This window comes from Gopherus flavomarginatus, chromosome 7, assembly GCF_025201925.1.
Source record: "Gopherus flavomarginatus isolate rGopFla2 chromosome 7, rGopFla2.mat.asm, whole genome shotgun sequence".
Classification (NCBI taxonomy): domain Eukaryota; kingdom Metazoa; phylum Chordata; order Testudines; family Testudinidae; genus Gopherus; species Gopherus flavomarginatus.
In genome coordinates this window covers 43,853,219-43,879,409 of record NC_066623.1, presented here as the reverse complement: position 1 = coordinate 43,879,409, position 26,191 = coordinate 43,853,219, and the positions used below count along the sequence as shown (strand labels likewise).

The window sequence follows — 26,191 nt, the reverse complement described above, 5'->3', positions numbered from 1 at the left end:
TTCACCAAGTGATGTCACCCCCTCATTTGTACTGTGGAATGTAGAATCCGGCCCAGGGGACACTGAGGCAGGGGAGGAGACAAAAATGCCCCCTCAACTATTACCTTCTCTCCAGAGCACAGGTCAGAATCTACAATCATTTCTCCCCTACCAGCCCCTGTGCCAAGATCCCTCCCCTGGCGTCTGTACTATTGACAAAGACTAAGTGACAGGGGCCAAACACTCAAATCCCACCTGGTGCGGGGAGCCAGGTTTGCTTTTCAAATTCTGTCGTTGATACATTTCCAGGCCTGGGAAAGGCCCACAACAGCACTGAATGGGAAGCTGCCTACAGAACAGTGACACTGCACAGAGCTCCTGTGGAGGAGGGGTGGGAATTCATAACATTTTGAGGCTTGTTTGGGAAATGAGCCTTTGCTGACAAGGTTTGTCTCTGTTCATATTTCCCCTTCAGGTGTTATGTTGAGGGATCTTTAGTATATTTCTGTGAGGTTAATAACTATCTCCTCAACTTTATTTACTCAACTTAAAAATTTGTGTCACCTGATTTTTGTATCTCCCTGTGAAAATACAGCTGACACGTGTGGCTTTCTAGAGGGGGTCATGATGTTAAAGTTGGGGAATTCAGTCTCTGTACTTCTGGGAGGGGGTTTTGCTTTTTTACAGCTGACTCACTGCCAGGCAGACTGGGCTGTTAGCTGCACCCACTGTCCTTGCCAGGGGCCCCTGCTGACCCCTGGGCGGCTGCACTGCCGTGCTGGGGTGACTCTGCAGGAGAAGAAGCTGCTGTGGAGCAATGTAGAGCAGGTGCAGGAAGGAGACGGGGTCACTATTCGCATTCTGAAGTGCACAATTTTTCATATTAGGGAATGTCCAAGAACAATTCTAGGGGAAGGTGAATGCAGAGCAGTGACAGTGGAGGTGTCCAGACCTCCAATGGGGGCAGCATGGAAATTAATAATGGGAAGATCATTTGCGAAACTTCACTTGTCTTCACTGACAAGATTTTTCTCTGTTCTTATTTCACGTTGTGGTGTTATTTAGAGGAGTCAGGATATATTTTTACTATATTAATTAAACACTTAATTTTATTTAATTGTAAGCAGAGTCAGGATAAGCTCTACCCTGACATCTGGTGGAAAGAATTTCAGAGAGTGTATTTGCATAGGCACGCCTACCCTATCCCAGACTACCGAGCTGTGGGACTGCTTGGTGACAAATGACTCACCCTCAGTTGGGTGGTACTTGCTAGACAAGGGACATGGGTTCCAAAACCCAGTGAATTAAGAGAAGCTGTGGGCAGGTAAGTGTGTGTGATGGTGTAGTCTTCTTGTGGAGCCAGCAGTACTATTTCCACTTTTTTCACTGTGGAATGTCAGAATTGATTTTTTTATTCCCTCAAGAATTTAAATACCGATTATGGAGCTGAACTCACTTTTGGCTAATGGTGCAGTAGCACTGAGGTTCCCCTACTAAGAGCTGAGATCCCTGAGAGTTGAAATCACTAAAGAGCTATAATTACTGAGCTGAGAGCACTGAGTACTGTGCTAGCTAGTAGGGGAGCCTGAAGCTATACTCTGGAACTGAGCAGCTGGTGGAGTGGAGCAGTTGTGGGGACGGCTGGAGCAGATCATGGGACAGCTGGTGGCAGCGGAGCGGCTGGCAGAGCGGAGTAGCTGTGGGATGGGTGGAGCAGCCCAGAGAGCGAGAGGAGCCGAGCAGTTTGCAGGGAGAACTAGAGCAGCTCATGGAGCAGAGCAGTTGGTGGAGCGGAGCAGTTTCTGAGGACGGCTGGAGGAGCAGAGTGGAGCAGCTGGTAAAGCGGAGCAGTTCGTGGAGAAGGCGGAAGCAGAACCCACGGAGAGGCAGGGCAGTTGGCCCCGGACCACGTAAGGTGCCTCTTTCTACCCAGGCTGGGGGGAGGGACCTCTACAGATAAACTCTCGAACTCTGGGGTGGCATTGACCAGAGACTTTTGGGTTGTTGGACTTTGGGGTGATTGGACTTAAACCCCTAAGGCGAAAAAGAACAGTGCCAAACGTACTTGGAGGTGGGTTTTTGTTTATGGTTTGTGTTATAACCCTGTTTGTGGTGTTTCTCCAATGGGATGCCGCATTGATTCCTTCCTTTATTAAAAAGATTTTGCTACACTCAGACTCCGTGCTTGCGAGAGGGGAAGTATTGCCCCCTAGAGGCGCCCAGGGGGGTGTGGTATGTGAGTGTCCCAGGTCACTGGGTGGGAGCTCGAGCCAGTTATGCATTGTGTTATGAAACGGAACCCCTGGATACTGAACCCGGCCCTTGTTGCTGCCAACTCAGAGAGGCAGAAGGGTTACATAATCAAGCCAAAAGCTTAGTGTCACTTATTTTTTTCTCTGTCCTAGCAAGAATGAATTGAATTTTGTGACTTTCTGGAAAGTGCAGAGAGATTAAATGTGGGGTATTCAGTCTCAGTGTTTGTGAGCTGATGTTTTCCTCTCACAGGTCAGTGCCTGCATTGAAATAGCAAGAGGAATCTAAGGGCTGCTGTACGCTGGGCATTGAACTGGAAGAGCGACATTTCTCAGGGTGTGAACCCCATCCCCCAAACCCATAGAGTTAAGGTGACCTAAGCCCTGATTAGATAGTGCTAAATAAAAAGAAGAATTGTTCTGTCCATGTAGCTATTACAGGGATGGGAAAACCCCTCCAGTCACTGTCTACTCCAGAGTGCTATATCAGTGCCACAGCAGTGTTTGAAGTGTAGACAGAGTGAAACTAGATCTGGCTCCAGTTTGCACTGTGGATGCTCAGGCACATACAGTATGTCTACACTAGGGGATTATTCCGATTTTACAGAAACCAATTTTTGGAAACAGATTGTGTAAAGTTGAGGGCACACGGCCACACTAAGCACATTAATTTGGCTGTGAGCACAGTTATGCCCCAATGTCACAGAAACTGGTATATAATCCCAGTGCCCAGACGTGAAGGCATCTGAACTACAGACCACAGCAAACCTGGCCCCCAAAGCACAGGGGGGATTGGGGGTTTGTTCTCCTTGCTTAGCCATGTGCAGTCACACAGAGAGCACGTTTAAAAGTCTCTCCTCCCACAGAGCGGGAATGGGAAATGATTCTCAATTTGAAGCCTGATGTGAATGAGGATGTCTGGACCAAGGGGCCAGGGACTGGCCTTTGCTAGAGAAACCACCGTCAAGTTTTAGCAAATTAGGAAAAATCAGAAAATAAGAACAACCTCAGGTATCAGTAACAAAATCCCACAGGGAGCAGTTTCTGGCACTACACCTGCACAACTCTGCTCCCCGCTCTTCTCGGGCTCCTGCTCTCTGCTTAGCTCAACCCCGCTCTGGCCCAGGCAGTTCCCGCTCCCATGGAGGATGGGACCACGGCCAGCTATAGGAACTGCAGAATCCAATTCGAATACCTGGCAGTGGTCCAGGTCTTCAGCGGCACTTCGGCAGTGGGTCCTTCACTCGCTCCAAGTCTTCCATGGCACTGAAGGACCCGCCACCGAAATGCCACTGAAGACCTGGAGTGAGTGAAGGACCCACAGCTGAAGTGCCACTGAAGACTCAAGCTGCCGCCAGATGAGTAAAAATTAAAAAGTTAGGCTCTCTTCTTTAAGGCGTGGGGCCCTTATAGGTGCAGGCATGGGGCCCTCTTAGGTGCGGGGTCCAGTTTGGGGGAATCGGGGGAATTGACCTAAAGCTGGCACTGGATGGGACCCCCTGGCCTGGTGACTCCCTCATTACACTGCCTGGCCTGTCAGTCCAGCTAACTTGGAGCTTTGGCCTCTCCGCATTGCCCCTGGGGACTGTCAGTCTCAGGGGCCTGATTTCCCACTGACCCTTTCCACCTCTATTGGTGCTAGGAACTAGCCAACCGACCCCCCCACCCCCCCCACCACCACACACACTAAGTTTTAGTAAAGGGTCAACAGTCCCTTACACAAGCCAGCCCCGTGAGGGTCACTGATGGCCAGAGAAGGCAGCACAAGCTGTTTCCATGGTGTAATGGGCAACACTTGGGACACTGAATCCTGCAATCTGAGTTCAACTCTCAGTGGGACCTGGTGTTGGCTTGTGGTAAAGCCCTGGAGCTCACGGTCCTCAACTTCCCTGTCTCTAGTTGTACAAGAATGAGTCTTTTCCCTCCTGCTGGGTGACTCACCCACGGGAGCCAGGTCTTTGGTCGTGATGGCCACAATGGGTTGGGGCTCTAAAACTTGCCACCCTAGTTGCTGATTCCTGCAGTTTGACATGGTGGTTGGGATTCTCGCTGCTTCAGCTGGTGCCCACAAGTTTGGCCCCTGTGCTTCCTGCCACACTTTTCCTCTGGCCCACATGGCGCTTGAAGAACGGAGTGCCAGGGCTGGGATTAATAGTCAGGGCTTGGCAGGAGGGAGGAAGAGCCCCAGGCTGGAGCCCCACACACCTTCCCTCCTCCGGGCACCTAGAGCAGAGGCAGCCCAGCTCTGTCTACTGGATACCTCGGCAGAGTAGGTGAGTTCATGGAAATACAGTCTGGTCCCAAAGCCTCCTCCAACCCTGTTCATCACTAGCTGTCAGGGGAGAGCTCATTCACACCTCGCTTACAAGTCATCATTTGAAATTCTAAGGGTACATCTTCACTACCCGCCGTATCGGCGGGTAGCAATCGATTGCTCGGGGATCGATATATCGCGTCTCATCTAGACGCGATATATCGATCCCCAAAAACTCTTATATCGATTCCGTAACTCCACCAACTCGAATGGAGTTGCGGAATCGACAGGGGGAGCCATGGACATCGATCCTGCGCCATGAGGATGGTGAGTAATTCGATCTTAGATACTTGAACTTCAGCTACGTTATTCACGTAGCTGAAGTTGCGTATCTGAGATTGATTTTCCCCCGTAGTGTAGACCAGCCCTTAGGTTGGTCAACATTGCTGAAGCCAATGCCCCGACATTGTCAGCAAACACAACAGCTGCGTGAGGAAACCTGGCTTTGTCCAGACTTTCCAAACCTATTTAACTTTCTCAAGTACAAGTATTTTTCATACGTTGTACCTGCTTTTAAAGTGTGTGTTAACGTTTCAATTTCCATTCAAATTTGCAACCAATGACAACATTGACAGAGCTGCATGTAACTAGTTGACAACTGGGGGGCGGGGTGTTGGGGAAATTCGAGGGAGGGGGTGCACAGCTCCCTGGCTGTGGGGCGTATAGGGAATGCCCAGTTTCACTGAATTGAGTCTCCTACTGCAGCACCTCAGTAGGTTACATCAGAGAGGAGCTGCAGGGTCTAGGCAGTGGGATGCCTGTGCCTTTAAGAGCCCAGCCCTGGGAAGCCCATGCTGAGAGGTGCTGGCTGTGGGAGGGGAAATAAAAAAGTCCCTCTGCTCCCAGCCCCATGTTTGCAAACACTGGAGTCTCAGCCCCCCGGGGTAACTGTTACCTCTCTGCCCCTGCCTGTGCCGGGGTTTGACCCTCTGGCAGCATCTCTCCCTGGGCTTAACTCCGGCTCCTTCCCTCATCCCTGATTTTGCCCTTCAGCCGCTCTCCTAACTCTGCCTCCAGCTGCTTAACCCCCCCCGACCAACCCATTTCCACCCCCTGCTCAGACCCTGGCCACCCTCTTCTCTGACTTGCTCCCCTTTGCCCCTTGTTAATCCCTGTAAAAAGTAGGGGGTGCTGGGTCCCATTCTTGGGGGGGAGGCGGGCTGGGCACCTGGCCCCTGCCTGCCCAATGCTCAAAGCACCCCCCACGATCTTGCTGGATGTTTGCCAAGTGCTGCAGGGTCACCTGCAGTGGGGAGAGAGACACGGTTAGGGGGTGATGTAGCCAAGGATGCCTCACCCAACACTGAGATGCAGCCACCTCTGGGGTGGGTTGCACAAGTCAGCAAATGAATTTGCAACAGGAAATGCACTGAAAGGCCGAAGCAGCTGCAGGAAGTGGAGAAAAAGCAGGAGCCCTGGATCCCAGCCCTGCCCCTCTCCGACTCTACCCCCTAACCTCCACTTTCCTCCCAGAGTTGGGGGGAGAACCCAAGAGTCTTGATCCCCAGCCTTGCCCACCCCCATATTTCGATATGATTCCATCCAATAGCTGCCTCCCCAAATTGCAGGGCAGCACCACAGGGCAGACCAGGGACCTGCCTGTTTGCACAGGATGGGCGACGCCAGTGCCCCAGGGTGCGGAGAGATGATGCTAAGGGAGAAGCAGGCAGCAGACAGCCTCCATGACAGAGAAGGAAGTTCTAGGGGGTGCCATGCTGCAAGGAGTGAGGGAGGTTGGCAGGGAATGGCAGGATCTTCCCTCACAGCAGGTGCGTCTGTTTCTCCACCGCAATTCCTTCCCAGCCCAACCCAGGCCCAGGCTAATCCTGGCTCAGCTACCAGGGTTAAATTTGGCCTGGATTTCCCAGCTGCTGGTGGAGGGGAATGGGGCTGGGGAGCATGAGTATCTACTCCCCCTTCCCCAGACACAGTTGCATGGGAACTGACCAAAGGAGCCTGCAGCACTGCTGCCTAGAGGAAACTGAGGCATCAGCCAGTGACAGACACATCATGGCTCTCCTCATCCTCATCCTCTTTTCCACATACAACCTGGCGAGGGGAAGGGAGTAAGCTCAGGGCAGTTGCACAGTTAACCTGTGGAACTCCTTGCCAGAGGATGTTGTGAAGGCCAAGACTATAACAGCGTTCAAAAAAGAACTAGATAAGATTATGGTGGATAGTTCCATTAAGGGCTATTAGCCAGGGTGGGCAGGGATGGTGCCTGTAGCCTGTTTGCCAGAAGCTGGGAATGGGCGGCAGGGGATGGATCACTTGATGATTCCCTGCTCTGTTCATTCCCTCTGGGGCACCTGGCACTGGCCACTGTCAGAAGACAGGAGGATACTGGGCTAGATGGACTTTGCGTCTGAACCAGTCTGGCCGTTCTTATGTCTCCCTTGGAGCAGCAGTGACACCCAGTGGGCAGTCAGAGTAATGCACAGAAGGTGTTTTCCTTGGCGCAGCAGTGACACCCAGTGGGCAGTCAGAGTAATGCACAGAAGGTGTTTTCCTTGGCGCAGCAGTGACACCCAGTGGGCAGTCAGAGTAATGCACAGAAGGTGTTTTCCTTGGCGCAGCAGTGACACCCAGTGGCCAATCAGGGTAACACACAGAACATGTTTCCCTTGGAGCAGCAGTGACACCTCGTGGTCATTCAGGGTAATGCACAGAAAGTGTTTCCATTGATACAGCAATGACACCCAGCGGTCAGGTGGTGTAATGCACAGCGCGTGTCTGCCTTCTAGGAGCAGTGACACCCACGAACCAGTCACGGTAAGGCACAGAGTGTATTTCTCACCAAGCTGCGTAATGCACAGAGCATGTTTCCCATGGAGCAGCAGTGACACCCAGTGACCAGCAGGAGTGGCATCAGACTCTTCTCGTTTGGTGGGAGACTGAGGTGGGTAGACAAAAAAAATTGGGGGGCTGTGCCCCCCCATCACCTGGCCTCTCCCATGCCTCTGCTCCTTCTCAGTTAAAGGCCAGGCTCATCTCCTCTCCCACTGGCCAGAGTTTACAGCAATACAACCTTTATTAAAATAAAATAGTCAACAGTTTACTTTCAATAAGCTAAATCTGTCCAAATTTTAGTATTAAATCCAAAGTTCTTAAAGATCTCATCAACAACCAAAACCTAAATGAAAATTTGAAACCAAAAACAATGCTTAATTTAAAACCCAAACATTAAGAAAAACTTTGTTTTTAAAAATAAAAACTAACAAATGCCATAAATTAATAATTTCAAGGTTTTATCAAAAAGGTGTGCTACAGCAGGATGATAAAATAACATCAAATAAATAAGCCTGAACTCTAAAACCTCTTATAAAGGAATTGAATCCTTGAATACTGGCCAAATCTGTATAAAATATGCAGATGTATGTCAAAACTGGTGTTGCAGGTCAGCCATTCGAATCCAGCAAATGTCAATTAAAATCTCCATTCCAACTTAAAAAACCAAAACAACCCAATAAACCAAAACAGTCACTGCCTGAAACAAACCTGCACAGAAGCAAAATTAAACCTGTGCCAACATTGGAACAAATGATGTAAATGTCTAATTTTAACTTCTTGTTTCTTGCAGGAGGAAAGTGTTTTGCACCCCATTAACAGGCTATCACTGCAGTTTTCCTTTCACGAAATAAGATTTTTACCAAATATAAATTGCCCTCAAATTTCTCTAAGAGAAATTGAAATTGTATCTTTGCACTAATATCCCAAGTGTGCAAGTCCATCCCCTCAGAGCAGCCCCACACCCTGAGCCCAGGGGAGAATCCCAACTAGTTTGGGCATTTGTAACCCTGGGGCCTGAAGATGATGAGAGAAAGGGAAGTGAGCCATCTTGGAGCTTTCCGATACCACCTGCTGGGAGCACAGGGAATTGACTGAGCGACGTCCTGGCTGATTTTGACCTTGTTCTCCACCAGCAGGCTCCACTGGAGAGCTCGGGAGTGACATGACCATGGGAGCACCCTATGTACATATTAAAATCTGGCATTTGGGGGCCATTGGGGTGAAATGTGGGTACTTTTGGGGTTGGGTCCCACACGCGAAGGGAAGTGGACAATTTGGAGAGGGTCCAGCAGCAGGCAATAGAAATGATTAGGAGGCTGGGGCACATGACTTACGTGACCCTACAGGCCATATCCTGTATGTTAAGCTAAGGCAAGGTTAGCATATCTATATTGTGACCTTTTACTAAGAAAGCAAAGTTGACCTGTATCTTTTTACTTAAATAGATAAGTACTCACGCCTGTCTAAGACCTTTACTTAGACCAATCGACAATGGAGAATGGCATAGGGTTTTTTTTTCAGTATTCTACCCACAGACTTAACAGGTACAACACAAGGGAACTTATGTGCATATGTACATGTCATCAACATGCACAAACATACTAGCCTGTGAAGTAAGCGTACCCTAACGTTTTGTGGGTGAGGAATGAAATTTGGACATAGGAGGAAGGATTTCTGGTGCTTGTGCCCTATAAAAGAGATAACCCACCCCACTAGAGCACTTCACTCTATCATTCTGACTTACTTCCTCCACTCTCTCTCTATGTACTAGCAGTAGGCTGTACTTGTTCTGAAACTTTAAGTTTCAAGGGAACTAGGCTAAGCTCCATTTCCGTAAGTTTTTATTCTTTGTTTATTAGGTTTTGATTTTAAGTTTAACTTAGTCAAGTAAACCCTAAGTAACAGTAGCTTTTTCTAAGCGCTGCATCTTTCACTCAAGAATTGAGAAACCTGAACTGCAAGGCTGGTTCTGTGTCTCTTACCACCAGGTTATCAAGGAATTGTGGTAAGAGACATTAACCAAAACTTTGTTGCATATAATGACCTATGTATCTATTGAATAGCAGTAAAGCAACTGTAACTTTGTAACTCAATTAAATTAAATAAAATGTAAGCTAATAAATTAAATTTTCATCATATTATCCAAATTAATATTATTAGTACACCCTAAATCAGGGTACATGGGACAGAGAGTTGGAGTGCAGGTGGATGAGGGCACTGGCCCTGGGAGTGCAGGCTCTAGGGTGGGGTTAGAATGAGAGGTTCAGGGTGCAGTAGAGGGCACGGGGTTAGGGCAGAGAATTGGGCTGTCAGGGCTCTGGAACAAGACCAGGAAAAAGAGAATTGAGGTGAAAGAGGGAGATCAGGCTAGAGCAGAAAGTGGTAGGGGAAAAAGAAGTTTGAGCTGTAGGTGGGAAGAAAAAACTCAACCCCCCTCTTATCAGAGCATCTAAGAACTAGATGAAAGACATCTCTCCCCCACTGCAATAGCAACTCCAGTGGGCCTGGGCTGAGGGGAGAACTCCTCTCCCCAGCAGCTCCAGCTGGTTTGGGCTACAGACATCTTGCCTCCACAGATCTGGTGTTCTTGGGCTGGGACAGGGGAGGGGCTCCTCTCCTCTCCATTTGGGACATGGCGGGATGAGCTTTACAATGTGACAGAGCTTTACGGGAAATCATTATTTGCCTGATTCATGTGCCAGTCCTAGTCTCTGCTGACCCAAACAAGCCATTTATCCTGCATGCTGATGCCAGTTTGGAGGGTTTGGGAGCAGTCTCGTACCAGGAAGTGGAAGGCAAATGTAAATCTGTAGCCTTTGCCAGCTGAGGACTGTCTGATAGCGAAACTTGCTATCCCATCCACCAGCTGCAGTTCTTGGGCTTGAAATGGGCCATCACTGAGAACTTTGGAGACTACTTGTGTGGTGCTCAGTTTCAGGTATGGACAGAGAACAATCCACTGACTTATGTGTTAACAAGGGCTAAGCTGGATGCTGCAGGGCAGAGATGGGTGGCTACTTTAGCTAGCTGTGACTTCAGCATTCAATACCAATGATTTGGTATAATAGGGAGTGTGATTTACCAGGAGCACCAATTCTTGGTTGTGGGGAGGATGTAAGCAGGGTCAGAATGAACTCTACCCTGACATCTTAAGGAGGGCTTTAAACTAGGTTCGACGGGGGACAGGTGAGCAAAGCCCACAGGTAAGTGGGGAACAAGACCTGGGAGATGGGTTGGAAACAGGAGGGAGCACGGGCTATAATGGCAGAGAGGAAGGAGGGTCAGGGCAAAGCTGGGAGGCAAAATCAAACCAGTATCTTAGATGCCTTTATACAAATGCAAGAAGTATGGGTAATAAGCAGGAAGAAAGTAATAAGCAGGAAGAATAAGAAGGCAAGAATGCCTTTATACAAATGCAAGAAGTATGGGTAATAAGCAGGAAGAACTGGAAGTGCTAATAAATAAATACAACTATGACATTATTGGCATTACTGAAACTTGGTGGGATAATACACACGACTGGAATGTTGGTGTGGATGGGTATAGTTTGCTCAGGAAGGATAGACAGGGGAAAAAGGGAGGAGGTGTTGCCTTATATATTAAAAATGTACACACTTGGACTGAGGTGGAGATGGACATAGGAGACGGAAGGGTGGAGAGTCTCTGGGTTAGGCTAAAAGGGGTAAAAAACACAGGTGATGTCGTGCTGGGAGTCTACTACAAACCACCTAATCAGGCGGAAGAGGTGGATGAGGCTTTTTTCAAACAACTAACAAAATCATCCAAAGCCCAAGATTTGGTGGTGATGGGGGACTTCAACTATCCAGATATATGTTGGGACAATAACACCGCGGGGCACAGACTATCCGATAAGTTCCTGGACTGCATTGAAGACAACTTTTTGTTTCAGAAAGTTGAAAAAGCTACTAGGGGGGAAGCTGTTCTAGACTTGATTTTAACAAATAGGGAGGAACTTGTTGAGAATTTGAAAGTAGAAGGAAGCTTGGGTGAAAGTGATCATGAAATCATAGAATTTGCAATTCTAAGGAAGGGTAGAAGGGAGTACAACAGAATAGAGACAATGGATTTCAGGAAGGCGGATTTTGGTAAGCTCAGAGAGCTGATAGGCAAGGTCCCATGGGAATTAAGACTGAGCGGAAAAACAACTGAGGAAAGTTGGCAGTTTTTCAAAGGGACGCTATTAAGGGCCCAAAAGCAAGTTATTCCGATGGTTAGGAAAGATAGAAAATGTGGCAAAAGACCACCTTGGCTTACCCTTGAGATCTTGCGTGACCTACAAAATAAAAAGGCGTCATATAAAAAATGGAAACTAGGTCAGATCACGAAGGATGAATATAGGCAAATAACACAGGAATGCAGATGCAAGATTAGAAAAGCAAAGGCACAAAATGAACTCAAACTAGCTATGGGAATAAAAGGAAACAAGAAGACTTTTTATCAATACATTAGAAGCAAGAGGAGGACTAAGGACAGGGTAGGACCACTGCTCAATGAGGAGGGGGTAACAGTAACGGGAGACTTGGAAATGGCAGAGATGCTTAATAACTTCTTTGTTTCGGTCTTCACTGAGAAGTCTGAAGGAATGTCTAGTATAGTGAATGCTTACGGGAAGAGGGTAGATTTAGAAGAGAAAATTAGGAAAGAGCAAGTTAAATATCACTTAGAAAAGTTAGATGCCTGCAAGTCACCAGGGCCTGATGAAATGCATCCTAGAATACTCAAGGAGTTAATAGAAGAGGTATCTGAGCCTCTAGCTATTATCTTTGGGAAATCATGGGAGACGGGGGAGATTCCAGAAGACTGGAAGGGGGCAAATATAGTGCCCATCTATAAAAAGGGAAATAAAAACAACCCAGGAAACTACAGACCAGTTAGTTTAACTTCTGTGCCAGGGAAGATAATGGAGCAGGTAATCAAAGAAATCATCTGCAAACACTTGGAAGGTGGTAAGGTGATAGGGAATAGCCAGCATGGATTTGTAAAGAACAAATCGTGTCAAACTAATCTGATAACATTCTTTGATGGGATAACGAGCCTTGTGGATAAGGGAGAAGCGGTGGATGTGATATATCTAGACTTCAGTAAGGCATTTGATACGGTCTCGCATGATATTCTTATAGATAAGCTAGGAAAGTACAATTTAGATGGGGCTACTATAAGGTGGGTGCATAACTGGCTGGATAACCGTACTCAGAGAGTAGTTGTTAATGGCTCCCAATCCTGCTGGAAAGGTATAACAAGTGGGGTTCCGCAGGGTTCTGTTTTGGGACCGGTTCTGTTCAATATCTTCATCAACGATTTAGATGTTGGCATAGAAAGTACGCTTATTAAGTTTGCGGACGATACCAAACTGGGAGGGATTGCAACTGCTTTGGAGGACAGGGTCAAAATTCAAAATGATCTGGACAAGTTGAAGAAATGGTCTGAGGTAAACAGGATGAAGTTCAATAAAGATAAATGCAAAGTGCTCCACTTAGGAAGGAACAATCAGTTTCACACATACAGAATGGGAAGAGACTGTCTAGGAAGGAGTATGGCAGAAAGAGATCTAGGGGTCGTAGTGGACCACAAGCTTAATATGAGTCAACAGTGTGATACTGTTGCAAAAAAAGCAAACGTGATTCTGGGATGCATTAACAGGTGTGTTGTAAACAAGACACGAGAAGTCATTCTTCCGCTTTACTCTGCGCTGGTTAGGCCTCAACTGGAGTATTGTGTCCAGTTCTGGGCACCGCATTTCAAGAAAGATGTGGAGAAATTGGAGAGGGTCCAGAGAAGAGCAACAAGAATGATTAAAGGTCTTGAGAACATGACCTATGAAGGAAGGCTGAAGGAATTGGGTTTGTTTAGTTTGGAAAAGAGAAGACTGAGAGGGGACATGATAGCAGTTTTCAGGTATCTAAAAGGGTGTCATCAGGAGGAGGGAGAAAACTTGTTCACCTTAGCCTCCAATGATAGAACAAGAAGCAATGGGCTTAAACTGCAGCAAGGGAGATTTAGGTTGGACATTAGGAAAAAGTTCCTAACTGTCAGGGTAGTTAAACACTGGAATAGATTGCCTAGGGAAGTTGTGGAATCTCCATCTCTGGAGATATTTAAGAGTAGGTTAGATAAATGTCTATCAGGGATGGTCTAGACAGTATTTGGTCCTGCCATGATGGCAGGGGACTGGACTCGATGACCTCTCGATGTCCCTTTCAGTCCTACAGTCTATGAGTCTATGAGTCTATCTGTTGGTGATGTGTTGTAAAAGTCTTTTGTTGCTGATGTGCATGGTCACACCCACCCCGCATTGCATGATGGGAGTGCTTGTCCAAATGGTCATTTCGGCTGCTGTGAGATCCCCAATCTCTTTCTTATTAGGGCAGGAGTAATAAAGTGTAGTTATCCTGGTGATATGAATCAAGGACAGTAGAACGGTCCTTAGCAGGTCATGCTTTTGGGAGTCACCCAAACCTACATATATCTCATTAGGCAAGGGACATGGGTTCCAAAGCATAGTGAAATAAAAAAGGTTGAAAATGAATATTTAAATTTAGTACTATGGGTCTTTTTTGAAGTTTTTGATTGTCAATTTTATGGCTTTTTTTCTTTTCTAGTTTAAAAATAAAGCTTTTTGTAATTGTAGTACAAATTCAGTTCTATGCTACAAACCTAAGATCGCTAATAGTTAAGTGTAAATTTTAGATGTACTTAGAGTGGGGGGTTCTGATCTCACTTACACACTGAAAGTTGTAAGCAACTTCACAGTTACGTAAAATGCTCTTTTCCACTCTGACTGCATGGAAATTTTGCAGGTTGGACTCAGGGAATGCAGCTGGGGGGCAGGACTGTTGTGGCACATGCCCCATTTCTACAACCAACATTTGCTATCTCACTCCATAATGCCACACACAGAGCGACCTTTTACCTTTCAGAACCAGAATATATCACAGAAGAGATCTAATAGCATAAGCTTAAGGGGAGGGACTGTAGCAATAACAGCAATTTTAAGAGATTCAAAAATGTCTCTGCCTATACACACCAGGAACAGCAAAAAGGAAATCAACTAAAACAACCACAGACAGCTAAACACCCATTCTTACCTCCCACATGCTTTTGGCATTTGGAACCCATACCCCTTAATGGTGAGTTCTTTTCAGGTGAGGGTGAAGCTGAAGGCTTAACTGAAAACAGTTTAAGAAGTGCTCCTGTCTCTGGCACTCAGCTATCCAGCTCCCAATGGGGTCCAAACCCCAAATAGATCCCTTTTACCCTGTAGAAGCTGTAATATCCTGTGACCAGGACAGCTGCCTAGCAGACTGCGCATCTGCCTGCCAGTGTGAGAGCGCATAAGGTGCTAATCCAGATAGTGGTGGCTGAGTGGCAGCGGTCATGAAAAACCAGCAGAATGGTGCAGCAAAAGTGTGCTGGGCCCATAACCCAGAGATTAATGGATCAAAGCCATCCTCTGCTACATGTGTGCTTGCTTCTTTTCCCTCAGGGTCTTCCAGCAAGGCAGTGACCAGCAGAGCACCAAGAGCCTAGGCCATGAGGCTACATGGACTGAAGGCAAGAGGCAGGCCTGGGTATGGCGAGGGCCTCCTGTCCTGGAATGAGGCTGCAGTACTTCCTGGTCCCCTTTTCCCACCCACACTGGCAGGCAGCGTGTGCTGCGGGAGAACAGGAAGGAGGCTCTCGGGACACCAGGCAGTGCTGTGTGTGTGGCTGTCAGGGGAAAGAGCCTAGGCTCCTGACTCAAACTGCCATAGACTGGCGTGGCTCTGCACACCGTCACCCAGGGCAGGCCAGGCTGCGGACGTGACTCAGGCGTGAGTAGCATGGCCGCGCTTTCCTGACAAGGCGTGAGGCAGGCCAAGAGCTTTGCACAGCCTACAGGGAAGTGGGAGGGAGGCGTCTTTGAGCCGGCGTGTCTCGTCTGCTTCTCCTTTGCCACTTGGGCGGAGGCGGGGAGAGAGCGAAATGTTCCTGGCTGAAAGTTTTTGTGCTCGGCCTTGACGATTAAACCTGAGCCTCTGGAACAGCTGCTGGGAGATGGGTTTCTGAATGACATCCAGCCCGGTCTTCGGGCCACTAGCTGAATGCACTGAGGCCAAGAGGCAGCAAAAATGGGACCTTTGAGGCTCCCCGCAGGCAGGGCCAGCTTTAGGAAGTGCAGGGCCCAATTCGAACATATTCGGCGGGGTCCCGGCAGGGATGACTAAAAAAAAAATCATGTAAATAAAAGCCTTTCATTTCTTAGCAGCTGGTTCCCTGTAAAAAGTTCTGATTTAAGGGATGTGCCACAGTATGTATTTTTTGTACCAATAGGATTACCATACATCCATATTTTTAAAAATTTCTCCCAGATGGTCTATTTAAGAACCAAAAAGCTGGACATGTCCAGGAAAATACGGATGTATGTTAACCCTACCTAAAATTCTTTTTTAAAAAGATGGGCCTGAACTAGAAATGAGCTCTGTTTCACATGTGTGGGTCCCCGCCACTCCCTGGGGGTGTGCTAGGGTGACCAGATGTCCCGATTTTCTAGAGACAGTCCCGATTTGGGGTGTCTTTTGCTTATATAGGATCCTATTACCCCCCACCCTGTTCCAATTTTTCACACTTGCTGTCTGGTCACCCTAAGGTGTGCACATGTGTGGGTCACAGCTGTTCACTGCCCCTCTCATTGCAGCATGTGTGCAGGGTTACTGCCCTGGGAACTGCAGGGCACCAGTGGACATGGGGCTGGCTGGAGGCAGGGCAGGGGCTGACTGGAGGTAGGGTCTGGCTGCAAGCAGGGCAAGGCGTGCGGGGCTGGCTGCAGACAGGACAGAGGGTGCAGGACTGGCTGCAAATGGGCTGGCTGCAGGCAGGGCAGGGTGTGTGGGACTGACTGCTGACAGGGGCTGGCAGCAGGCAGGGGGATGTGGGGTGGAGTGGGCTGGTTGGCTTCAAGCAGGGCCTCAGGGGAGTGCGCAGGGGTTGGCAGGCCTGGAGACAGAGGAGTGTGGGACTGGCTGGCTTAAGGCAGGGGAGTGCGGCAAGGGTTGACTGGAGACAGGGCACGGGTTGTGGGGCTGGTGCAGGCAGGGCAGGGGGTGCAGCAGGGGCTGGCTGTGGGCAGGGGTGCGGGTACAGGGGGTACAGCCTACCCTGAACGGTAAGTGCCCCCTCCTCCACCAAGGTAGCAGCAGCAGCCCGGGGCTCGGGGGCTATTTAAAGGGCCTGGGGCTCCCCTGCTTCCACCGCCCCAGCCCTTTGAATAGCCGCGGGAGCCCTGGGGAAGTGGCGGGGCTCCGGGGGCTGTTTAAAGGGCCGGGGCAGTAGAAGCAAGGGGAGCCCCAGACTTTTTAAATAGCCCCCAAGTCTCCAGCAGTGGGGCTCTGGTGGCAATTTAAACAGCCTGAGGCTCCAGTCCCTGCTGGGAGCCCCAGGCCCTTTAAATTGCCCCCTGGGGAAGCTGGGCCACCCTAGTACAGTGCACCAGCAGGGCTTGGGTGCGGGGCCTGATTCAGGGGAATTGGTTAAATTGGCCTAAAGCCGGCCCTGCCCGCAGGAAAGCAAGGAAGTAGCACAGGCTTATCACTGTCCCTAGGTGGGCTTGAACCACCATCCTTTCAGTTAAGAGCCAAACATGCTGACCCATTGCACCACAGAGACACAGACAGGCCAGGCTGTATGGAGCACAACAGTCAGGAATCAGCTCAGGGTCCGGTCTAGCACATGCATGCAGTGGTTGGACAAGCAACAGCAAGGAACTGGACTGGTGCGGAGTGAAAGATCTGTGGGAAGGAACCGAAAATAGTACTGGGGCTGCAGTACAGGGCTTGCATACACTTTCTTTGGCCTGTTTTGCTGGAAGAGTTAGCAGGGCAAGCTTGTTAGTCACAGGTAAGGGGGTGAGTTTATGCAAATTCTGGACTCTGGGACCACAGCTGGGGTGGGACAGGCACAACTTTTGTGGCACATGCACCCTCTCTGCAACCAACCTTTGTTACTTCCCTCCATAACAGCACACACAGATCAACCTTTTACCTTTCAGCAACAAAATATACTGTAGAAGAAATCTAATAACATAACATTAAGATGAGAAACTTCAGTACTAACAACAATTCTAAAGATATTCAAAAATATCTCTGTCTTTAGACACCAGACACAAAATCAATCAGACCAAGAACAAACATCTATTTCTACTTCCCACACACTTGGGGAGGGGGGGCGGGTTTGGAACCCATACCCCTTAATGATGAGTCCTTTCCAGGCGAGCGGCAAGCTCTCAGGCCTCAAATGCCAGGTACAGTAACTCTCTCCTTGATCCAAACTAAACAGGAAAATACACTTGATTACTCCTGCCCCAATAACAAAGAAATGGGGGATCCCACAGCAGCTGAAATGACCATTTGGACAAGCACTCCCCTCATGCAATCTGGGGTGGGTGTAACCATGCAAATGACATCAGCCCCAAAAGGCCTTTACAACAGATCACCAACAGATGGCAGGGTAGAGTTCATACCGACCCTGCTTAAACTAGATTGTGGCAAAGATTAAAAAACACTGAATGTTAAAACTCACCAAACGCGGGTGAATCCATTCTCATTGTCGTACCCGCTTCTTAAACTCCACACCTGAACGTAGCCCTCACATGGACAACATACCCTCCTAACTCAGTGTCTGTACGTTAACCTTTTACCCCCAGTCAGGGCTATTGCAGATTCTGTATTCCTTACGCCACCCGATCTTAAACCGAACTTTGCACCCCCTGGGTAATCTGTACATTGTTCCCTGATCACCAGAAACTTCTACACCTAAATGCTGTACCGTACACCTTTTTCTTCTTTGAACGTCATCTTACTAAAATGTTGACATTTGTTCGAGATCCCGGCTCCTGTTCCCTTGCAAGGCGTGTGCCTTTGCTCCAGGTTTTAGTCTGCTAATACAGCGGGGGCAGGGTGGGGGCCGATTGAGCCAGAGGCGCTTGCCTGCTGCAGACACGGATCAAAGGCTGAACCTCATCCCCCACGAGCTGAAGGCTTAATTGAAAACAGTTTAAGCAGTACTCCCGTCTCTGGCACTCAGCTACCCAGCTCCCAATGGGGTCCAAACCCCAAATAGATCCTTTTTACTCTGTAGAAGCTGTAAAAGCCTGTGACCAGGGCAGCTGCCTAGCAGCCGGCGCATATGCCTGCCAGCGTGAGAGCTCGTAAGGCACTAATCCAGAAAGAGGTGGCTGGGTGGCAGGAGGAGTAAAGAGCCAGCAGAGTGGTGCAGCGGACGCGTGCTGGGCCCATAACCCAGAGGTAAATGGATCAAAGCCATTCTCTGATACACGAGCACTTGTCTCTTTTCCCTCTGGGCCTTCAAGCGATCAAAAACCTTGGCTTGCGGGCCAAGCTCTGTCTGCAACGTGCCTGGGCAGCAGCAGGACAGTCTCAAGAGAGCAGCTCCCACCCATTATCTCTTGTAGTGGAAAGGAAGTAGAATTGTGGTTGGACTTTTGCTATTTCTGTTCAGGGAGTCAGCGGCTGTGAGGCAACCCTTACTGATAATGGCAGGGGAAGAGTTCTCTCTTCTGCATTGATGCTGCAATTTTTTCTTGTGCCCTTTCTCTCCCCCTTCAATGCAGGCAGGTAGGCTTGGTGGCTTGGGGATGTGAGTCAAGCCTGGTTTCTTTTGGCAGACACCTGGCTGAGAACTGGTGCTCTACGGTCTTGTCTAAACTGACCAGCCCTAATGTCTGTAGCCTCGTCTCATACTTTGGAAGCCTTTTATTTACCCCTTTCCACTGCAAAAACGACTATATAGTCTTACTCTTTCTTTCCAAGCTGCTAACCAGTTACTGATCCATGAGAGGGCCCCAGCCATCTGGAGTAGCTTGTGACTGTGAGTGGCAACCTCAGGGCAGATTGTTAAGAAGCAGAGCACAATCCCCAAACTGGTTGTGTGTTCTAGACTTACGTTTCACCAAGTGTCAGATTCTGGATGACACCCCTTTTATGACTTTTTAAAGCAAACTTGCTATTTTTGCATCATTTGAGCGTTCTATGCAGAGGACTAGAAATGTTTCTATTAACCTGAATGTTAGATCATTTTAACATTGGCTGGAATCACAATGTTAAATTAGTTCTTATGACTTTAATAACTGATACTTCCTCTATCTCAGGACTAGCTATTAAACTGATTTTTGGACTAGGGAGATGGAATAGCAGCTTCCTTCATCCCTTGCACACATCACCCTGTTACTGTGGCACTGAACCCCCAGGAGCGATGGACCTCCCTATGGGGAGAATATCGTGGTTGAAGAGCAGAGAAGAAAAATGGTGTTGTCTGTGTTCCCATTTGGTTTGTTCTGAGTATGGTTTTGAGTCGTTTGTAACTCTTTCATCAGTTATTAGTAACATCTTATTATCAGGCCTCTGAACTGAAAGGCTGCTCTTGCAGGTTTTACTTTGTCGTTGTTTGTAGGTCAAACAGCCGCTTTCTTAGGCCTCGTCTACACTATGCATTTAAACAGAATTTAGCAGCATTAAAACGAATTAACCCTGCACCCGTCCACACAATGAAGCCCTTTATATCGATATAAAGGGTTCTTAATACCGATATCTGTACTCCTCCCCGACGAGGGGAGTAGCGCGGAAATCGGTATTGCCATGTTGGATTAGGGTTAGTGTGGCCGCAATTCAATAGTATTGGCCTCCGGGAGGTATCCCACACTGCACCTTTGTGACTGATCTGGAAAGCAATCTGAACTCGGATGCACTGGCCAGGTAAACAGGAAAAGCCCCGCGAATTTTGAATTTCATTTCCTGTTTGCCCAGCATGGAGCTCTGATCAGCACAGGTGGCGATGCAGTCCCAAACCCAAAACGAGCTCCAGTGTGGACCGTCCAAATCTGTTCTATCAGAGCTCCGTTACAGAAGACAAAATGACAAAGCATTTGAAAAAATCTCCAGGCTATGATAGACAGTGTCCACAGCCTGGACTCAGCACAGTGCTGAGTGACAAGCGTAACGGAAAGACAAAGAATCAAATGGACGTTCATGGAGGGAGGGAGGGGAGACTGAGGACTCCAGCGATCCCACAGTCCCCGCAGTCTTTGAAAAGCATTTGCATTCTTAGCTGAGCTCCCAATGCCTGAACAGTCAAACACATTTTCCCAAGTGTTTCAAGGGACCCTGGAGCTAGGCAAAGGGGTCCAACGGGCAGGGCCCCTGGAGCTAGGTTTAGGGGTCCCAGAGATAGGGCCCCTTGAGCTAGGATTGGGGGACCCATGCATAGGGCCCATTGACCTAGGGTAAAGGGCCCCATGGGTAGGGCCTCTGAAGGTAGGGTTAAGGGACCCAGTGGTACAGGGCCTGCAGATAGGGTTAAGGGTCCCACGAGAAGGGATCTTCGAGCTAGTGTTAGGGGCCCCACGGGAAGGGCCATTGGAGCTAGGGTTAGGGTTCCCACATGTAGGGACCCTGGAGCGAGGGCTAGGAGCCCCAGGGACGGGGCCACAGGAACAAGGGTTGGGGGTCCCAGGGGTGGGGTGCTTGGAGCTAGTGTTCGGGTGTCTAGGGGTGGGGACCCTGGAGCTAGGGTAAGCGGCCCCATGGGCAGGGCACCTTGAGCAAGGGTTTGGATCCCCAGCAATGGGGCCTCTGGAGCAAGGGTTGGGGTCCAAGGGGTGGGACCCATGGAACTAGGGTTAGGGGTCCCACTGGTAGGGCCCCTGAAGCTAGAGTTAGGGGACCCAGGGGTAGGGCCCATGCAGCTAGGGTTTGGAGCCCCAGAGATGGGGCCCATGGAGCTAGGGATAAGGGTTCCAGGAGTGGGGCCCCAGGAACTAGGGTTAGAGGCCCCACGGGTAGGGCCCTTGAAGGTAGGATTAGGCACCCCAGGGGTAAGGCCCCTGGAGCTAAGATTAGGGGTCCCACGGGTAGGTCCCCTGGAGCTAGGATTATGGGTCAAATGGGCACGAAGCCAGGAGCTAAGGTTAGAGCTCCCACAGGTAGGACCTCAGGAGCTAGGGTTAGGGGCCCCACGGATAGGGCCCCTGGAGCTTGGGTTAGGGATCCTAAGGGAAGGGCCTCTGGAGCTAGGGTTAGGTGCCCCTCAGGCAGGAGCCCAGGAGCTAGATTTAGGGACCGCAAGGATGGGGCTCCTGGAGCTAGGGTTAAGGTCCCCACGGGTAGGGCCCATGGAGCAGAGGCTAGGGGCCCCATGCAGAGGTTCCATAGAGCTAGGATTAGGGTCCCCACGGGTAGGGTCCCTGGAGATAGGGTCAGGGGCCCCAGGGATAGAGCCTCTGGAGCTAGTGTCAGGGACTCTAACCCCCAGATGGCAAAGTTAGTTGTCTGACCGCGAGAGAGACAGGCAACACCAGCAAGGTCCGATCAAAAGCTCTTTATTGACAAGTGCACGCATCAATATAGAGCAGCTCGTCTCCCGAGAGAACCAGCCCGCTCTTTAAATCTTAGTATAAGCCTATATAGACAGTTCTGTCGTGTCATAAATTATTCACTGAAGCAACCAACTCCCTTCTTTTAACAACTAGAAACTAGACACCTTTAGTATACATACATACCTAAAGTTAGAAATGTAGGGGAGTTGAAAACAAACAACGAATAAAACCAGGGAGTGAAAACAAGGAGGCTGGGAAACTAGGGCTCTTATCAGTTCTTCGAAGGAGCTGCCCTAACACAGCACGTCTGATACTATGCCAGGAATGCAGCTTCTCGCTTATCTCACTTTTTCCCAGCGCTTGTGAGACATGCTGCTGCTTCTCAGTGTTTTCCACTCAGGAATTACCCAAAAACCTCTGTTAGCCTGACTTTGGTCAGGTTGGCATACCTGGTTTTGTCTGCAATATCTTTATTCAGGCCTAACACTAGGGATAGGGGCCCCACGAGTACGGTTCCTGGAGCTAGGACTGGGGGCCCAAGGGGTATGCCCCCTGGAGCTAGGGATAGGGGTCACAAAAGTAGGGCCTTTGGAGCTAGGGTTAGGGGCCCAACGGGTGGGGTCCCTGAAGCTAGGGATAGGAGCCTCATGGGTAGGGCCCCTGGAACTAGGGTTAAGGGCCCCAGGGATGGGGCCCCTGAAGCTAGGGTAAAGGGTCCCAGGGGTGGGGCGCCTGGAGATAGGTTTAGGGGCCCGACGGGTATGGCCCCTGCAGCTAGGGTTAGGGGCCCCAATGGTAGGGCCCCTGGAGCTAGGTTTGGTGGTCCCACGGGTAAGGACTCTTTAGCTAGGGTTAGATCCCCATGAGTTGGGCCCCTGGAGCTAGGGTTAGAAGCCATAGGGATGGGGCCCTTGGAGCTAGGGTTAGGGGTACTGGGGGTCAGGCCCCTGGAGCTAGGGTTAGGGGCCCACGCATATGGCATCTGGAGCTAGGGTTAGGGGACACAGGGGTAAGGCCCCTATAGCTAGGGTTAGTGGTCACATGGGTAGGAACTCTGGAGCTAGGGTTAGGGGCCCCACAGGAAGGGACCCTAGAGTTTGGGTTTGGGACCCCAGGGCTGGGGCTCATGGTGCTAGGGTTACGGGTCCTAGGGGTGGGCCCTGGACCTAGGGATAGGGGTCCTAGTGGTGGGGTGCCTGGAGCTACGGTTGGGGCCCCAGGGGTAGACCCCATGGACCTAGGGTTTCGGGTCCCACGGGTTGGGACACTGGAACAAGGGACAGGGTCCCCATGGGTAGGGCCCCTGGAAATTGGGTTAGTGGTTCCACGCGTAGAACCCCTGTAGCTAGCGTTAGCGGGCGCATGGCTAAGGCCCTTGGAGATTGGATTTGGGGCCCCAGGGACTTGGCCCTTGAGCTAGGGCTATTGTTCGCGTGGGTGGGGCCCCTGGAGCTAGTGTTTGGGTTTCCAGGGGGTGGGGTCTCTTGAGCTAGGGCTAAGGACCCCACGGGTAGGGCCTCTTTAGCTAAGGTAAGGGCCTTACGGGCAGGGTGCCTGGAGCAAGTGTTAGGGACCCCATAGGTAAGGCCCTTGGAACTAGGGTTAGGAGTCCCAGGTATGGGGCCCCTGGAGCTAGGGTTAGGGGATGCAGGGGTGGGGTCCCTGGAGCTTGGGTTAGGGGCCCCACGGAGAGGGCCCCTGTAGACAGGGTTAGTGGCGCAAGGGGTAGGGCCCCTGGATCTTTGGTAACGGACCCAAGGGGTAGGGCCCCGGAAGCTAAGGTTAGGGTCCCATAGGTAGGGCCATTGGAGCTAGGATTATGATTCCCACATGTAGGGCCCCTGGAGCTAGGGTTAGGGTTCCCAGGGGTGGGGCCTCTGGACCACTAGGTTAGGGGCACCACGAGGACGGACCCTGGAGCTAGGGTAAGGTCCCACGGGTAGAGCCCGTGGAGCTAGGGTTAGGGGAACCATGGGTAGGGCCCCTGGAGTTGGGGAAGAAGCCCCACGAGTAGGACCCCTAGAGTTGGGTTAGGGAAACCAGGGATGGGGCCCCTGGAGGTAGGGTTAGGGCCTCAAGGGTTAGAGCCCCTGGAGTTTCCATTAGGGGTCCCATGGATAGGATCCTTGGAGCTAGGGTTAGGAGCCCTAGGAGTAGATCCTCTGGAGCTGGGGATATGAGCCTCAGTGGTAGGGCCCCTGGAGCTAGGGTTAGGGGTCTCACGGGTAAGGCCTCTGGAACTAGGGTTACGGGTTCACAAGTAGGGGCCCTGAAGTTAGGATTAGGGGTCTCAAGGGTAAGGCCTCTGGAACTAGGGTTAGGGGCCCACAGGTAGGGGCCCTGCAGTTAGGGTTAGAGGTCCCACTGGTAGGGCCCCTGGAGCGAGTGTTAGGGGCCCCACGGGTTGGGCCCCTGGAGCTAGAGTTAGGGGCCCCAGGGAAGGAGTCCCTGGAGCTAGGGTTAGGGGCCCCAGTGGTAGGGCCCCCGGAGCAATTCTTAGAGACCTTACGGTTAGGGCCCCTGGAGCTAGGGTTAGGGGCCTCACAGGTAGGGTCTAAGGAGTAAGGGTTAGCAGCCCAATGGGTAGGGCCCCGGTACCTAGGGTTAGGGGCCCCAGGGGTAGAGCCCTGTAGCTGGGTTTAGAGGTTTATTTAAAATAGACATACATCTTTTAAGGTCTGCTTCAGAAATGCTAATGTTGATATAAGCAAGAGTCTTCATAGTGTTCCCCTGGTCATCTTTCCTGATAATTTCTGCATCTGTAACATTTCCAGACTTGCTGAATCTTTCCTGCAGTTCAGCCTCAGATACAGTATGGCCAAGTCCTCCAACATATAAACGTTTTAAAACTTGTTTTTTCTCCATAATAAAAAGTCAGACTGTTTCATTTAGGATGTATGTTTTATCCTTCGCACATGTCCAGCCAGGACAGGGTAGGGCCTCTGGAGCTAGGATTAGGATCCCAATGGGTAGGGCCCCTGGAGCTATAGTTTGGGGCCCTACGAGCAGGGTCCCTAAAGCTAGGGTTAGGGGCCCCAGGGATGGGGCACCTGGAGCTAAGTTTAGGGGCACCATGGGTATGACCCCTGCAGCTAGGGTTAGGGCCCTAAGCGGTAGGACCCCTGGAGTTTGGGTTAGGGGTCCCACGTGAAGGGCCTCTGGAGATAGCGTTAGTGGCCTGACTGGTAGGGCCCCTGCAGCTAAGGATAGGGGCCCCAGGTTGAAGGGCCCCTGCACTTAGGGATAGGGGCCCTACGGGTAAGGCCCCTGGAGTTAGGGTTAGGGGCCGCACAGTTAGGGCCTCTGGAGCTATGGTTAGGGGCTTCACGTGTAAGGCCCCTGGAGCTAGGTTTATGGGCCCAATGGGTAGGGCCCCTGGAGCTAGGGTTAGTGGCCCCAGGTATGGGGCACTTGGAGTTACTGTTAGGTGCTCCACGAATGGGACCCCTGGATTTAGGATTAGGGACCCCATGGGTATGGCCCCTGGAGCTAGCGTTAGGGGCCCCAGGGATAGTGCACCTGGACCTAGGGTTAGGGGTCCCACAGGTAGGGACTCTGGAGCTAGTGTTAGGGGCCCCACGTGTAGGGCCTCTGGAGCTATGGTTTGGGACCCCTTGGGCAGTGTCCTTATAGCTAGGGTTAGGTGCCCCAGGGATGTGGCCCATGGAGCAAAGGTTAGGGGTCCCAGGGGTGGGGCCCCTGGAGCTAGGGTTAGAGATCTCACGCTTAAGGCCTCTGGAGCTAGGATTAGGGGCCCACTCGTAGGGCCCCTGAAACAAGGGCTATGGGCCCCACGGGTTGGGCACCTGGTCTATTGTTCGGGGCCCCAGGGATTTAGCCTCTGGAGCTCGGGTTAGAGGTCCATGGGTTTGGCAACTGGAGCTAGAGTAAGGGGCACAGGGGTAGGGCCCCAGGAGCCAGGGTTAGGGGCCCCACGGGTAAGGACCCTGGTGGAGTAGGGACTATCTGTGTGGGAGATGGGAGAACAGGGGGTGACGTAAGGTGAGGGACAGGACCTAAGCCTGTAACTCGAGCTAGGCAGCGGGGAGGGGTCAGCACCTTTGCCTGGGAAGCTGGACACAGGAAGGGGCCGGCTGGAGGGAGTTAGTTCAGTTTTGGTTTGGAGCTGGGTTATTTTAATTCCGGGATTCCCAAACTGGGAACTAAGCTTTCTGAACCCCCAGAAGGACTCGATCGAGAGGTCCTGGTTGTGCCCAAAAGCTCTGCTGTATCCTTCGTTCCTGTTGGCCAAAAAAACCTTTTGTTTTACTGGCCGACTGAGTCACTGTGTGTCCCAGAAAGAGTGGTGCAGGACCGGATTCCCCCACACTCCGTGACATAAATATCTGTGCCCCCCACTAACCCCCTAAGCCCCACTGGGACCCCTGCAGCCTGGACGAAGGTATCTGTGCCCCCCAAGAACCCCCTAAGCCTCCCAGGGACCCCTTCAGCCTGCATGTAGGTGGAACC

General features: G+C 50.5%; 1 protein-coding gene, 1 long non-coding RNA gene and 1 other non-coding gene across 3 annotated transcripts in view; 1 reads left to right on the top strand and 2 right to left on the bottom strand.

Annotated features, from left to right (window-relative positions):
- The window catches only part of LOC127055901 (zinc finger protein 558-like), a 508,571-nt gene that overhangs the window by 292,610 nt on the left and 189,770 nt on the right, over nt 1–26,191 (top strand). The window lies entirely within an intron of this gene.
- LOC127055929 (uncharacterized) overlaps nt 1–26,191 on the bottom strand; it is a 308,434-nt gene that overhangs the window by 273,044 nt on the left and 9,199 nt on the right. The window lies entirely within an intron of this gene.
- On the bottom strand, nt 16,925–16,998 carry TRNAK-CUU (transfer RNA lysine (anticodon CUU)). The gene has a single exon. It is a non-coding gene; the product is annotated as a tRNA-Lys (tRNA).